Source organism: Canis lupus, chromosome 22 (genome assembly GCF_011100685.1).
Source record: "Canis lupus familiaris isolate Mischka breed German Shepherd chromosome 22, alternate assembly UU_Cfam_GSD_1.0, whole genome shotgun sequence".
Lineage (NCBI taxonomy): Eukaryota > Metazoa > Chordata > Mammalia > Carnivora > Canidae > Canis > Canis lupus.
Genome location: NC_049243.1, coordinates 46,170,594 through 46,187,294, shown reverse-complemented (window position 1 = coordinate 46,187,294; position 16,701 = coordinate 46,170,594). Strand labels below are relative to the sequence as shown.

General features: G+C 44.8%; 1 long non-coding RNA gene across 4 annotated transcripts in view; it reads right to left on the bottom strand.

Moving 5' to 3' along the window:
* LOC111091688 overlaps positions 1–12,646 on the bottom strand; it is a 31,299-nt gene extending 18,653 nt beyond the window's left edge. Inside the window, exon 1 of one of the 4 annotated variants that reach the window (XR_005376487.1) lies at positions 12,366–12,646. This is a non-coding gene — a long non-coding RNA (uncharacterized LOC111091688). The remainder of the gene's footprint in view (positions 1–12,365) is intronic. The other 3 variants (XR_005376485.1, XR_005376488.1, XR_005376486.1) reach the window with 3 other exon arrangements.
* Between the last annotated feature and the right edge of the window lie 4,055 nt (positions 12,647–16,701).

Here is a 16,701-nt window from a genome sequence, read left to right as displayed (position 1 = left end):
TTTTTTTTTTGAAAATTTTATTTATTTATTCATGAGAGACACAGAGAGAGAGGCAGAGACATAGGCAGAGGGAGAAGCAGGCTCTCTGTGGGGAGCCCGATGTGGGACTTGATCCTGGGACCCTGGGATCACAACCTGAACCAAAGGCAGATGCTCAACTGCTGAGCTACCCAGGCATCCCTCTGATATGAGGCTTCAAAGAAAAGATGTAACTGGGGTCCCCATCCACTCCTAAGGTGGACAATTCACGCTTCATCTTCTCCCTTGCTGTCTTATCCTGGCTCACAGATCCCTATAAGCCTGCTGCCTCCTCTGACTTTTCAGACTCCAGGGTGGAGATGAATCATTCATAGCACACACTGATGGCATGGAAATCTCCTCTGCAAAGCTGGCATCTCACCCAGCTCCTATCATGAGGCAAGGCTTGAGCCATACTTGAAGGGGTTTCATCGTGTCCACCCCCTCTCCCTGCCCTCTCCATGGAAGTTTGGAGGTGGTGACAGTTGGTGACAGGGATCTTCAACTCTGCCTCTAGTTCCCAAGCCTTTGCTTTTCCTCCATCCTGGGTTTTATTTTATCTTATTTTATTTTTAAAAATATTTTATTTATTCATGAGACAGAGACAGAGAGAGAGAGAGAGAGAGAGGCAGAGACACAGGCAGAGGGAGAGAAGGCTCCATGCAGGGAGCCCGATGTGGGACTGGATCCTGGTTCTCCAGGATCAGCCCCAGGCCGAAGGCAGTGCTAAACTGCTGAGCCACCCGGGCTGCCCATCCTGGGTTTTAATCTCTCTCATGTGGAGGAAAACTTGGTTGACTATTCTTTTTTTTTCTTTTTTTTTATGATTTTATTTATTTATTCATGAGAGACACAGAGAGAGAGGCAGAAACATAGGCAGAGGGAGAAGCAGGCTCCATGCAGGGAACTCAATGTGGGACTCGATCCCGGGACTCCGGGATCACGAGCCAAGTGAAAGACAGCTGCTCAATGGCTAAGCCACTCAGGTGTCCCAAAATGTTCAGATTTTGTAGGTCTAGTTTGGTGCCTAAGAATCTGCATTTCTTACCATCTCCCAGGTAATGTTACTGCTGCTGGTTCATGGGCCGTACAGGATAGAGAGTTTAATCTATCTTTAAAGATTTTTATTTATTCATTTTAGAGAGAGTATGTGAGCAGGGGGAGGAGCAAAGAGAGACAGAGAGGGAGATAATCTCCAGCAGACTCTGTGCAGAGCCCAATGCAAGGTTTGATCCCAGGACTCTGAGATCATGACCTGAGCCAAAACCAAGAGTCAGATGGTCAACCAATTGAGCCACCCACATGCCCCAAGAGCTTTAATCTATCTTTAATCATTATTTCAGTTGAGTCCTTAAAAACTCTCCAAAAATTAAAATAGTACTGATTAATGTTTTACTATTGCTCCTGGGATGTCTGATTTTGTTTAGAACATATTAAATAAAAATTCTGGTCTCTGTAGTTATCTCTCTCTTTCAAAGATTGATAGTACTTATTAGCACAGGAATCTGGAAACTTTATCTGATAAAGAAAACTTTTGTTTACTTGAGCTCCAGAAATCAGGCCAGGGGCCAGCGTTTGTAAAGCTGATTTAGGTTTCCATGGCAATTTCAGAGCTTTGCCACTTTTGCTGCTAGGTGCGACAGGAAAACTCTAGAATAAATAAATTTACCAGGCAGCTTCTGTTTTTGTTTGGTTCCTCTGCTTCCAGCCTGGTATGACACAACTGGCTAACATCCGTATTGTGTCTACAAGCTCACACAGGGCCAAGGTGGACATTAAAGCCCTTTGTGAGCTAAACTCTGTTTGGCAGCTTCTTAAGGCTTCCCTATTATGTGTGTGTTGTTTTATTAGAGGATTCCTCTTCCCGTTCAACAGTTTCTGATGGGATCTTCTGCTTCCTTAAACAGCTTCTGAGGTCTTCGGGGCCTGTGGTCTAATCTGTGTGGCATACGCTCATCTGTATAATCTCTCTTGTCTTCTTGAGCACCATGGGAAAGGCTAGCATTGGAGCTTTCTGTAGTCCTGGAAGGCAAGGCGCCTTCACATAACAGAGTGATGTGTCATTTTCATGTTCCCGTAATGCCTTTGATTTCATGTTGCCCTTCCTCCTTTACCACTTGGCATGGAAGCACTAGGAAGCCGCACAAAGTGCAGAAAGGAACGAGAGACTGGAGTCCTAAGGATTTAGTTTGAAGGGCACTGGCACTGGCATAAACAGTGCAGTTTGCAAGAATAGTCAATGAAGGGACGCCTGGGTGGCTCAGCGGTTGAGCGTCTGCCTTTGGCTCAGGGTGTGATCCTAGAGTTACCCAGCATGGCCCCGTTAAACTGTAAATTCTTGAATGTCCTCAGTGGAAGGGACAGTCAGTGGGTGATCCAGAGGGTATCACAGCAACCATGTTTAGATAGTATGTGAAAATCTGTTTTTAGCTAAAATCTGGTTTGGAAATTACTCTTCCTGGTGAATGAACTGACTTTTTTGTTTGTTTGTTTTTAAGATTTTATTTATTTATCTGAGAGAGAGACAGAGAGACAGCAAGACAGCATGAATGGGGAGGGGGTGGAGAGAGGGGAGAAGCAGTCTCCCCACTGAACAAGGAGCCCAATGCTGGGCTCAATCCCAGGACCCTAGGATCATGACCTGAGCTGAAGGCAGATGCTTAAGTGACTGAGCCACCCAGGTGCCCCTGAACTGGATTTTGAACCCAATTCAAATTGCTACAGTGGAAGGAGAAGCGATCTACAGAACCCGTGACACTGTTCCTACAACATATGCAGGCATCTTCGTCTGTTTAACAATAGTCCATCCCATAATCTTTGCTAGGCACCTGAAGTCTTTCAGATGCACTAAGTCTGGGCAGCCCGGGTGGCTCAGCAGTTTACCGCCACCTTTAGTCCAGGGTGTGATCCTGGAGACCTGGGATCGAGTCCCACATCGGGCTTCTTTTTTTTTTTTTTTTCCACATCGGGCTTCTTAAAAAAAAAGAGACGTGCCCTAAGTCTTCTAAAGGTTCATGTGGCTTTTCCACATGGGTATTTCTTCATGGGTATGTGGTTGCCTTATATTCTTATGAAGTTTAGTCAAGATCACCTGAGGATGCCAAGTCAAGACTACAGGCTGTAATCCTCAGGTATGAGTGGCAGTGGTCAGTAGAGACCTCTATCCTCTTCTAGTGGGAGTACGTTATCTTCTGTCTGCATATACTGTGACATATTCCTCAAATGCATCCTAACACTGACAAATAAAGATTCATCACATCCCCAGATAACCCATATGTAGGACAGTGCAACATCTTTGCTGAGCAACCAATGTGATAACTGGAACACAGCTTTATTATGAAATAGGAAAAGCTTGTCTTTGGCCATTGTGGAACTTTTTTTTTTCAGTATAGAACTTCCTCCTGCCTTCCAGGAGAGATCCCCTGAGGCTACCACGAAGAGAGAGACATTACAAAACACAAAGTTGTAAGGCTCAGTGTACCCAGCTTCTCCTTCCTTTGCAAGAATTTTTTTTTTAAGATTTTATTTATTTATTCATGAGACACACAGAGAGAGAGGGGGCAGGGGCAGAGACACAGGCAGAGGGAGAAGCGGGCTCCGCTCAGGGAGCCTGACGCGGGACTCGATCTCGGGTCTCCAGGATCACGCCCTGGGCTGAAGGCGGCGCTAAACCGCTGAGCCATCCAGGCTGCCCTCTTTGCAGAATTTAAAGCAAAATTCCCATGAAAGCAGAATTGAAGCATCTGAGTTGAGCTTTGTGTTATCCCAGCAAGAAAGTTCAAGTTCAAACTGAGGGTTTCCTGGACAATTAAGCTGTAAAACTGCATCACTGAACTGACCTTCTCTACTTACACATCTAAGTCCCACATGGTCTTTTTCACATCAAGGTCTGATGTAGCCCCCAGAAAGGGACTGATGATCAGGTTCAGAGTTAGCACAGAATCCAACCACTAACATAAGGAAAAACAAACACAAAAACACAGATGAAAGGCTGTTGAATAGTCCACAGAATGTCCAGAAGGGAGGATAACCAGGATTGGAAGCTATGTCTATAGGACAAATATGTCCAAGATTGTGTCACCCAATTAGGCTTGTAAAGATGCCCTTGTGGGAGTGCCTGGGTGGCTCAATTGGTTAAGTATCTGCCTTCAGCCTAAATCATGATCCCAAGGTCCAGGGATTGAGCCCCACCTCAGGCTCCCTGCTCAGTTTCCTTCTCTGCCCCTCTCCCTCTCATATAAATGAATAAAATCTTTAAAAAAAAAAAAAAAGATACCCTTGCTACTGCTACTGGGCATAGACATGGCCCCTCGCACTATTCCTGGGATGCTGGACCCTGTTATTGGAGCTGTTTTCTCCACGCCTCTGGAAAGTGGCTGTGGTGACACTACCTGGGCAAGAATGAATTCCAACCAGAACTGCTCCTTTGCTTCATTACTTCCTGAGTCAGAATCTTGTGTGGGTGAGTCCAATTAGCAGAGCTGGAGCAGGTGTCTGGCCTAGTGGGCAGGTGAAAAGACATTCCTGGGTGTTTCCCTTCTTCTCTGTTGGCCCAGCTTCTGTTCTGCTTCTGGCACCTGCATACCAGAATACTGTATGCAGTCCTGTGATTTAGAAAACGTGCATCCAACCACCTCAGGAAATGAATTTTAGGCCTTTCAGGAATTCTATTCTTCCCTTGTCAGTTATTGCCCTAGGAAGGGACATGTGTTCCAATGTTAGCCAGTGAGATGGAGAGATAAGTCAGCCACAGGGGGCATCTCAGAGGAAACTTCTTAAAAACTGTTTTTAAAAAGAAACAAGTCAGAGATAGGCTTTTTCCTTTTCTTTTCTGTCTCTATATGTTGGTGTTGAGGAAGGATAGAAGACAGGCAGGCAGACCAAACCAACCTTAAAAGGTTTTTACACCCACCCTGGAAGGAGCCTTCCACCCTTTCCCACGTGATAGGTAGATAACAAAAACCTGACTAGATGACAGTCTGCACGGAGGGTTAATCAGATTAAAACAGCCAACAAGCCCATAAAAATCCCTAGACTTAGCAACTCCAGTGGCAGCCCTCTGGGGCCCCCTCCCTCTTCGGGAGCCTTGTTCTATCACTCAATTAACTTTGCTTAACTATCACTCAATAAACCTTGCTTTGCTGCCCACCACTCTGTCTGGTTTACCTCTTCATTCTTCAAAGTAGGTGACCAAGAACCATGGGCACCAGGAAAAGAAATCCTGCTACAGTGTGACAGGATGTAGTGTAATGTTTGGAGGCTTTGCAGCCTTCTTGTGACCTAGAGGCAAGGTAACTGACATTCAAGGATGACAGAGCAGAAAAGTAGAAAGGAATAAATAAATAAAATCTTAAAAAAAAAAAAAAAGAAACAAAGCATTCCAGGTTTCCCCCCCAAGAAGCTCCTGCTTTCCAATTTAAGTTTTAGTAAAATGGGGTACCTGGGTGGGTTTGGTCAGTTAAGTATCTGCCTTCAACTCAGGTCATGATCTCGGGTCTTGGGATTGAGTCCCACGTTGGACTCCTTGCTCAGAGGGAAATCGGCTTCAACCTCTGCCTACTGTTCCTCTTGCTTGTGCTCTCTCTGACAAATAAATAAAATCTTTAAGAAATATATATTAATTTTGAGTAAAACAATTGAGGAAATCAAAAAGTTCTCCATCATGAACTGAAGTTCTAAATGATCTCTGGTTAAGTCAGCCTAGTAAGTTATAAATGTGCATATAGAGAGATGTAATTTTTAAACATAAAACCAGCAGATTCCAGAATGAGCTCAAAGTATTTTGAAAACTGGGATCATTATTTCTTAGAGATTCTTCTCTAGAGCAAAAAGAAACATTCTTTTTTTTTTAAGATTTTTTTTTTAAAGATTTTATTTATTTATTCATAGAGATGAGGGAGAGAGAGAGAAGCAGGCTCCATGCAGAGAGCCCGACGTGGGACTCAATCCAGGGTCTCCAGGATCACGCCCTGGACTGCAGGCGGCGCTAAACTGCTGCGCCACCGGGGCTGCCCTTTTTTTTTTAAAGATTTTATTTATTTAATTCATGAGAGACACAGAGAGAGGTAGAGACCTAGGCAGAGGGAGAAGAAAGCTCCATGCAGCGACCCCAATGCGGGACTCGATTCCTGGTCTCCAGGATCACATCCTGGGCAGAAGGCAGATGCTCAACCGCTGAGCCACCCAGGAGTCCCAAAGAGAAACACATCCCTAATTTCAGCAGGAACGGCCTGGTTCCAGAAGGAATCGGACCAAAGTCCTGCACGGATCCAGTACAAACAGTCCACTTCCAAACAAGAGTGGGGCAGAAGGCTAGCACCATCCCAACAGGCACAGTCTGATTCCAAAAAAATGTTGAACCAAGGGCCAACACAGTGCAATCTGGCACAGTTCCAACAGCAATGGTCTGACTGCAAAAAGGGATCAGACCAAAGACCAATCAAGTACTGCCTAAGGAAAAAAAAATGCCTAAAACAGATCTCTTGTAAAGTTTGGAGAGGTCTAATACAAAGAATGGAGCTCAAAATCCAGGTGAAACATACCCTCAAACTCCAAGCTTGGCAAAAGAACATGAGCCCAGTTGGATCTGTGGGCTCCTGTGTGCTCATCAGCCTTCAAAGCTGGTGGGGGCCTTCTCTGGATCCTACCTCTGGTCACCAAGTAATGTTTTTTGTTTGTAAGATTTTATTTATTTGATATAGAGAGAGCACAAGCAGGGGGAAGGATAGGGGGAGAGGGGAGAGGAAGAAGCAGACTCCCCGCTGAGCAGGGAGCCCCATATGGGGCCTGATCTTATGACCCTGAGATCATGATCTGAGCCTAAGACAGACACTTAACCCAGCCACCTGGGCGCCCCTGATCACTGTGTAACATTAACCTTAAAAAGAAAATTGCCAATTATTTTACCAGCAAAAATGGATTTCTTTGGGAGGAGCAGAGAATTACAGCTGGTGACAGCTGTAATTTTACTAGGGTAAAAGCATAGGCAAGTCCCCAGAAGAATGGAGAGGACTGTTTTTTTACTGAGGCAAGGGGGGACTTGGGAGGAGCAGTTGTCAACAGAAAGTCCATTGGATTGAAATGCGAGAAGTGTAACTTCTCATTTGGCTGGGCTGTTGCCGGCCGAGGAAAGCCTTCCTTCCTCCTCCAGGGGTAGTAAAGAGTGGTATCCAGAGTGAGGTGGGTCTCTTCCTGTTGGGATTGCCATGGACAAGGAGTGAGAGGCATGAACACAGGAAAGGGAATGAAGCCTGAGAAAAATCCATTAAACTTGTCTCCAGTATGTTTACCGCAGCACAGTCCTGCTGGGGAAATACAGGAGACAGTGTGGAACACAAACCTCAGTTTCCCTGAAGTGTGAGTGAATTGGGGAGTATTTGTTGTAATAAAAGGAAAGGGAAAGAATGGAGTCAGGAGGGGACACCTGGGTGGCTCAGCAGTTGAGCGTCTACCTTCGGCTCAGGGCATGATCCCATGTCCAGGGATTGAGTCCCACACTGTTCTCCTCTTGGGGAGCCTGCTTCTCCTTCTGCCTATGTATCTGCCTCTCATTCTCTGTGTTTCATGAATAAATAAATCAAATCTTAAAAAAAAAAAAAAAGGATGGATTCAGGAGGCAGAGGGAGCACACATACCCTACCACTCTACTACTAGTGATTCCTGGGATCACCTCGCATGTATCTTAATTGCATTCAAATTCTTGTCTCAGAGTTTAGTTTCAGGGGACTCAAACTAGAGAACAGAAAATATTCATATGACATGAAACCGTATCAATTATGGACAAGAATGCATGAGACTAAGAAACCTCAGAAGAAAATATTCCATAATGATAATGATGTAGGATTGGAGTATTGTTGTTGGGGTTTTGGGTCAAAAGCCAACAGCCAAGAAAGAATTCTTGACACGTCTTGGGGCCAAACGGTGGTTTTATTAAAGCACAGGGTCAGGAAGGACAAATATTTTTTTTTTTTTTTAAGGACAAATATTATATGGGGAATATAAAAAATAGTGAAAGGGAATAAAGAGGAAAGGAGAAAAAATGAGTGGGAAATATCAGAAAGGGAGACAGAACACGAGAGACTCCTAACTCTGGGAAACGAACAAGGGGTGGTGGAAAGGGAGGTGGGCGGGGTGTGGGGGTGACGGAGTGTGGGGGTGATGGGGTGACGGGCACTGAAGGGGGCACTTGATGGGATGAGCACTGAGTGTTATTCTATATGTTGGCAAATTGAACACCAATAAAAAATAAATTAAAAAAAAATAAAGAAAAGCACAGGGTCAGGACCCAGGGACAGAAAGAGCTGCTGCCCTGGGATGGGGAGGAGCAGCTGATTGTATAGTTAGGGGTTGGAGGAAATAAAGACAATAGGAAGTTCCGAAAGGATTTTCTTACGTTAAAGAAGACTCTCAGGTTGTAGGAAGCCCGGCTATTGTCAAGCTAAAGTGCTTTTTCCCTCTAGCAAGGCATTAACATTAAGACAGTTGGACGTCCCCTGGAGGACTGCTGTTCTCTGCCTACCTCAAGTATTTGTCAATGGGCTGCAGGTTATAGGACATTTAATTTTATCTACATTTCTTTCTGCCTTTGTTTCCCACATCCACAGTGATTACTTCTACCCTGTGCGATTATCAGTGATTGAAAACCAAAAAAAATATGTTTTCCCCAGGGGTGGGGGTGGGGGGAGAAAAAACCCCTTTTTTAAAAATTAAAGATTTTATTTATTCATGAGAGACACAGAGAGAGAGACAGAGAGGCAGAAGGAGAAGCAGGCTCCCTGTGAGGAGCCTGATGCAGGACTCGCTGGATCTCTGGCCCCTGGGATCAGGCCCTGAGCTGAAGGCAGACGCTCAGCCGCTGAGCCACCTAGGCGTCCCAAGAAAAAAAACTCTTATTTAGAGATCTTATTTATTTATTCATGATAAATAAATGAGAGACATGAGAGAGGGGGAGAGAGACACTGAGAGAGGGGGAGAGAGAGAGAGATAGAGAGAGACACTGAGAGACACAGAGAGAGGGGGAGAGAGAGAGAGATAGAGAGAGAGAGGCAGAGACACAGGCAGAGGGGGAAGCAGGCTCCATGCAGGGAGCCTGATGTGGGACTCGATCCCAGGACTCCAGGATCATGCCCTGGGCCGAAGGCAGGCGCTAAGCCGCTGAGCCACCCAGGTATCCCCAAGAAAAAATTTTTCAAAAAAGATTTATCTTTATTCTAGAGAGAGCACATGTATGCACAGACACATGCAAGGGGAGAGGAGCAGAGGGAGAGGGAGAGAATCGTCAAACAGACTCCCCAGTGGACGTGGAGCCTGCATGGATGGGGCGGTGGTGGTGGAGGGGCTCCATCCCAGGAACCTGAAATAGTGACTGCAGCCAACACCAGGAGGCAGACGCTTAACCTACTGGGCCATCCAAGTGCCCCCAAGAAAAAACATTAAAAAAATTTTTTTTAATTTTTTTATTTATTTATGATAGTCACAGAGAGAGAGAGAGAGAGAGAGAGAGAGAGAGAGGCAGAGACACAGGCAGAGGGAGAAGCAGGCTCCAGGCCGGGGGCCCGACGTGGGACTCCTTCTCAAGTCTCCAGGATCACACCCTGGGCCGAAGGCGGTCCTAAACCGCTGAGCCACCCGGGCTGCCCAGAAGAAAACATTTTAAAAAAGGTACCATTAGGACAACATATAGATTAACGGAGGTTTTGTGAATTTCAGAAGTCAGCCTTGAAAGAACAAAACCTGTTAGTGGGATCCCTGGGTGGCGCAGCGGTTTAGCGCCTGCCTTTGGCCCAGGGCGCGATCCTGGAGACCTGGGATCGAATCCCACGTCGGGCTCCCGGTGCATGGAGCCTGCTTCTCCCTCTGCCTATGTCTCTGCCTCTCTCTCTTTCTCGCTCTGTGACTATCATAAATAAATAAAAATTTATTTATTTATTTTTTTTAATTTTTTTTTTTTTAATGATAGTCACAGAGAGAGAGAGAGAGAGAGAGAGAGAGAGGCAGAGACAGAAGCGGGCTCCATGCACCGGGAGCCCGACGTGGGATTCGATCCCGGGTCTCCAGGATCGCGCCCTGGGCCAAAGGCAGGCGCCAAACCGCTGCGCCACCCAGGGATCCCAATAAATAAAAATTAAAAAAAAAAAAAAAAAAAAAAAAAAAAAAACCTGTTAGTAAATAAAACCATCACTGATGTTAGCTTTCTTAGCAATTAGTAGCAAACGAAATACCAATATTCACACAAAAAACATACCAAAAATTCAACCTTCCAGGAAATGTAGAATCAGTGTAGAATTATGCTTCAGACCAAACCTGACATTACATAAGGCAATTGTTGGACAAAACATGATATTTTTCATTTAGAAACAATTTATCCTTCATTGAAGGTGTAACTGTATTACCATCTTATCATCTCACTAAATCCTTGCAATACTGCTATGAAGTCTGTAGTATGATCTTTATACAGACAGTAAAGTTAAGAGTTTAGAGGAAGATGAAGTGATTTCTCCAAAATGGAGGAAAAATAGGATTTGAATCCAGGCATCAATCCCAAAGCCCATGAACTTCCTGACAGATTGGCTGCCTCCCTCTCCAACTTCAGGTATTATTTTAGGATGGGCAACAGAAAGGGAAGGAATGGTCATCCTGTCAACGTTTCTGATGTGCTTGCTGAAATTCAGAACCACAAAGCTAGACCCATTTGAAGACAGATTACCGAGGCAACTGTTGCCTTAGAGCAAGTTGAAATGGGGTCACCAGAACCATTCTGGGTAGAATGATTGGAATGCTGTGCTCTCCAAAGCCCAGAGCATGGACGCAACAATGAGAGCTGCAAAAAAATCAACTTGTCCAGCAGAGACATGGTTTTTCAAAAACTGCCCAGGCCAAAAACACACAACTTTAAAGTATATCTGAACTTCCAGAACTAAAAATGGCACACACAGACTGCATAATTACCTACAGTAGAATAAATTCTTGTTAAGAATTAGATATTTCAGGGACACCTGGGTTGCTCAGCAGTTGAGCATCTGCATTGGCTCAGGGCGTGATCCCAGAGTCCCGGGATCGAGTCCCACATCAGGCTCCCTGCATGGAGCCTGCTTCTCCCTCTGCCTGTGTCTCTGCCTTTCTCTGTGTCTCTTGTGAGTGAACAAATAAAATATGTAAAAAAAAGAACAAACAAATAAATAAATAATGATCTATATAAAACCCATCTGAGTATGTCAAGGTTTAGATGAAGAAATTAAATGTGGTCAAAAGTGTTACTTCTGGAATGAGCAACAAAGCACGGTGTAAACATACAATGGAATATCATTCAGCTCTAAAAAGGAAAGAGATTCTGATGGGTGCAATAACATAGATGAGCCTTAAAGACTGTGACATTGTTTTATTTATTTATTTATTTATTTATTTTTAAAGATTTTATTATTTATTCATGAGAGACAGAGAGAGAGGCAGAGACACAGGCAGAGGGAGAAGCAGGCTCCATACAGGGAGCCCGACATGGGACTTGATCCCAGGACCACAGGATCATGCCCTAAGCCACTCAGGCATCCCTGTGACATTGTTTTTTTGTTGTTGTTGTTGTGACATTGTTTTTAATTATAAATATATATTTGGTCCTGGGGTGCCTGGGTGGCTCAGTTAGTTGAGCATCTGCCTTCAGCTCAGGTCATGATCTCAGGGTCCTATGACCCATCATCAGATCGGGTTCCCTGCTCAGCAGAGAGTCTGCTTCTCCATCTCTCTCTCCCCCTCCCCCTACTTGTGCTCGCCTTCTCTAATAAATAAATAAATAAAATCTTAAAAAATAAATATATATTTGGTCTCCATGCTTTTCCTGGCACAGAGCTCTAAGACTGTGAAGATGTCTTTAATACCCAGTCCTTCTTAAGTCGTTTTCCTAACAAGCCCTTTTCAACCACACCTAAGTGTTAATGAGGTGACTTCTGGAATGCCCCTAAGGATGGGGGCTAGCTGTCAGGGAAACCAAACACTGATTAGAGGGTCAGTACTTTCAGTCCCACCCCCTTCGTAGGGGAGGTGAAGAGTGGCTGGAATTTGAGGTCCATCACCAAAGGCCCGTGACTTAATCAATCATGCCTACCAAATGAAGCCTCCTTAGAAAACCCTAACTGAGTGACACCTGGCTGGCTCAGTGATTAGGCATCTGCTTTTGGCTCAGGGCATGATCCCAGGATTCTGGAGTTGAGTCTTGCATTGGGCCCCCTGCATGGAGCTTGCTTCTCCCTCTGCTTGTGTCTCTGCCTCTCTCTGTGTGTGTCTCTCATGATAAATACATAAAATCTTTAAAAAAAAAAAAAAAAGTAAAAAATAAATTAAAAAAAAAACCCTACCTGAAGGAGTTTGGGGAGCCTCTGGGTTGGTGAACATGTGGAGGGGCTGAGAGGGTGGTGCACCCGCAGAGGGCTTGGCTGTTGCCCCATACCTTGCTCCATGCATCTCTTCCACCTGGCTATTCCTGAGTTATATCCTTTTATAATAAACTGGTATTCTAGTTAGTAAGCTGTCTTCCTCATTTCCATCAGCCACTCTAGAAGATTACCAAACCTGAGAAGGGGGTTCTGGAAACCCCAATTTACAGCCAATTGGTCAGAATTCCAGGTGGCAACTGGGACTCACAATTGGCTTTATGAAGTGGAGGAGGGAGGGGCAGCCTGGGGGGACTGAGTTCTTATCCTGTGGGGTCTGACACTAACTCCAGGTAGATTGTTTCAGCGTTGAGTTAAATTATAGAACACCTAGCTGGTGTCTAGAGAATCAGAAAATTGGTTGGAGTGGAGAAAAAACACACACACATTGGTGCCCAGAAATATTGAGAGTCACAAAAAGCCAAATACTGTGATTTCACTTATATGAGGTACCTAGAGAAGTCAAATTCACAGAGACGGAAATTAGAATGGTGGTTGCCAAGGCTGGGTCCCATGGGGGAGAGGGAGGAGTGGTGGAAGATGAGGGGTTACTGTTTAAAGGGGACAGAGTTCCCTTTGGGGAAGACGAGAAAGCTCTGGAGATGGATGGTAGTGATGGGGGACAACAGTGTAAGTGCGCTTAATGCCACAGAACAGTACACTTAAAAGTGGTTAAGGGTACATTTTATGTTATGTGTATTTTATCATCTAGGGAAGAAAAAGAATTCTTTTTCTTCTATGCTTCTAGGTTCTCTAGTTGGAGCCTTGAAAATTCAATTGATGTGAGACGAACAAACAAGAGAGAAAGTGTATTAACAGGTGAAACATGGGAGAAATCCTATAATAGGCAACTCAAAGGGGTCATTAGAACCTAAAGTAAATATATGGGGGAAGCTAATGGAACATAAAGTTCTTTCCCAAGATTTGTTTACAGACCTGACTTGGTGCCCATGTTCTCCCTTCCTCATGGACTTAACCCTTTCCAAGAGAGAGGATTTATAATAGTCTTCATTTGTTAGAAGTTTCTGCTTCTAGTCAGGCAAGGGAAGCTTCAAGAAGGCTTTTACCTATATCTCTTAATTCTCGTTTATCTCCAGCTCAAAATAATCCTTATGCCAGACAAAGGGGCATCTTACAACCATCAGTTTTTATAAGTGTTATTTCTGGGGCACCTGAGTGGCTCAGTTGGTTAAACGTCTGCCTTTGGCTCTGGTCATGATCCAGGGTCCTGGGATCCAGCCCCACATCCAGCTCCCTGCTCAGCGGGGAGCCTGCTTCTGCCTCCCACCACCCCTCCCCCTGCTTGTGCTCGCACTCTCTCTCATAAAGAAAATCATAAAAAAAAGTGTTATTTCTGAAAGTAAGATGCAAAAAAAGGAATGCTTTCACTTGTTTCTCTTTTTTTAAGATTTTATTTCCTTTAAGTAATCTCTACACCCAGTGTGGAGCTCAAACTTACAACTCCGAGATCAAGAGTCACATGCTCTATTGGCTGAGGCAGCCAGGCACCCCCTTTCACGTGCTTCTTAGAGTCACAAGGTTGTTTTACATGCTCTCAATGTGTAATATTTAATGGAGCAGTAGGGATGTTTCTCTATGAGTTGGGATGTAATGTGCCCCAGTCATCCCCAGAGGGCTCTAAGGAGGGGACAGATCCAGGCTTTCCCCTGCCTGGGGCCCCCTCCCTTTCATGTACCAGGATCCTCAGTTAAAGCTGAGGTCATGAAGGATGGTCAGAAGAAAGGCAGGCAGGGACAAGGGCACCAGCCCTCCCTCCCCTCGCCCTGGGAGGAGACCATTCTTTAAAGGATTTTACACCTCCGTGGAAAGAAGCCCTCCACCCTTTCCCATATGAATAGAAAAAAACCTGATTGGATGACAGTCCACGGAGGGTTAATTAGATTAAACAGCCTGCCAACAAGCCCGTAACAATCCCTAGACATAGAAACTCAGGTGGTAACCCTCTCAGGTCCCCTCCCACTTCGGGAACTTTGAAATATTGCTCAGTAAACCTTGCTTGGCTGCCCACCACTCGAACTGGTTTACCTCTTCATCCTTCAAAATCACGTGACCAAGAAGGACAAGGAATCCTGCAACAAAGGTCAAGGTCATTGGAAACAGGACCCATTTCTGCTTATCCTTCCCTTGCAGCTTGGGCTGGCCCAGCAGTCCTCTGGCTGCCGAGGGAAAGCTGGTGCTGCGTAGCCCATCCACAAAATGGGAACTTATAGAGATTTTGGCTTTAGGGAGTCAGTGTCCCCAAGTATCTTAAAATAGGTTCTGCCCTGAGAATGATGGAGGCCTGATCCTCTGCTTCTGGGATTACATTAAGGCTGGTGCAACCATCATACAGAGATTTTTTTTTTTTTTAAGATTTTATTTATTTATCCATGAGAGACACAGAGAGAGGCAGAGACACAGGCAGAGGGAGAAGCAGGCTCCATGCAGGGAGCCCGATGTGGGACCTGATCCTGGGTCTCCAGGATCACACCCTGGGCTGAAGGCAGAGACAAACCGCTGGGCCACTGGGGCTGCCCCGTACAGAGATTTTGAAATCAAGACTTTTCTCCAATCAAGTTGGCCTCACCCAAATAGGCCTGGGCACACAGCACAGCATAAAAGCCCCAAGCATCAACTATACTGCCCCACAAACCCAACCGCTTTACCTAATACTGGCCAGCTTCTGAAGGGCTCAGTCTGTAATATTCTAGAGTCTGATGCCACTCATCCCAGACCCCACCTTCACTCCTTCCGACACAGCAGAGACTTGAAGCCACTCGATGGGAGAAAAAGTCTTGTTAAACCTTATTCTCTAAGATATGGGCCTACGCCTTACATAAAATTTCTATGGTTCTGGGACGCCTGGGTGGCTCAGCGGTTAAGCATCTGCCTTTGGCTGGGGGTGTGATTCCGGAGTCCTGAGATTGAATCCCGCGTCGGGCTTCCTGCATGGAGCCTGCTTCTCCCTTTGCCTGTCTCTGCCTCTCTCTCTCTCTCTCTCTCTCTCTCTGTGTCTCTCATGAATAAATAAATACAATCTTAAAAAAAAAAAACCAACAATTTCTATGATTCTAAACCCAGGGATCAAGGCTACATAAATCACCCACAGGCCTGGAAGGCCTATTTGCTACACAAATATATAATTTGCTACACAATTATATAATTAGGAGTTTATAGACTTTTTTTCTGTACAAAGGAGATAATTTCTAGTTAAACAGTCTTTTTCCTAGAACAATGGAGCCTGCTCATTTATCTAATTAGGGAGCAGCCTTGCCCTGTGGGGGCCAAGCCTCCATTTGAAACCAATGACCACATGTGTCTGTAATCTGGAAGGAAATTGAGGAGAAATAGGAATTCTATTTATTTATTATTTATTTATTTATTTATTTATCTATCTATCTATCTATCTATCTATTTATTTATTTATTTATTCATGAGAGAGACACACACACAGAGAGGCAGAGACACAGGCAGAGGGAGAAGCAGGCTCCATGCAGGGAGCCTGACACAGGACTCAGTCCTAGGACTCCAGGACCATTCCCTGGGCTGAAGGCAGCTGCTCAACCGCTGAGCCACCCAGGCACCCCAGAAATGCTAATTTTTAAAACCACATAGGGTCTGTCCAAAAGAAACGTTCTGCCAATAAATTCAAAGGGCTTACAGAATAAATGTGCTTAAAGACAAAACAGAGGACTAAAAGTGAGTTGGCATCTCAGGGAATAAAGACAAAAACCTATGCTAATAGTTCAGTGCCAACAAAGTCATGAAATACAGTGCCCTCTAATTTTGGACGATACTTGAAGGAATTTGGTATATGACAAAGGCAGCAGCAGCTGAGATTCTTGACTATATATATATATATTTTTTTTTAAGATTTATTTATTTGAGAGAGAGAGAGAGCTCATGTAGGAGGGGCAGAGGAGAGGGAGAGAGAATCCCAAGCAGACTGTGCTTAGCACGGAGCCAGCCTGATGCAAAGCTTGACCCCATGACCCTGAGATTAACACCTGAGCGGAAACCAAGAGTCAGTCACCTAACTGACTGCACCACCAAGCACCGCGAAGATACATTCTTCAAAAAATGGTGCTATAGTAGTAATAAGCTAACAATCTGAGAAAGAAAATTTGGTACGAATTTACACCAAACATGTATATATGAATTAAAGATTGAAATATCTTTAAAATGGGGGCAGCCCGGGTGGCTCAGTTGTTTAGCGCTGCCTTCAGCCTGGGGCGTGATCCTGGAGACCGGGGATCGAGCC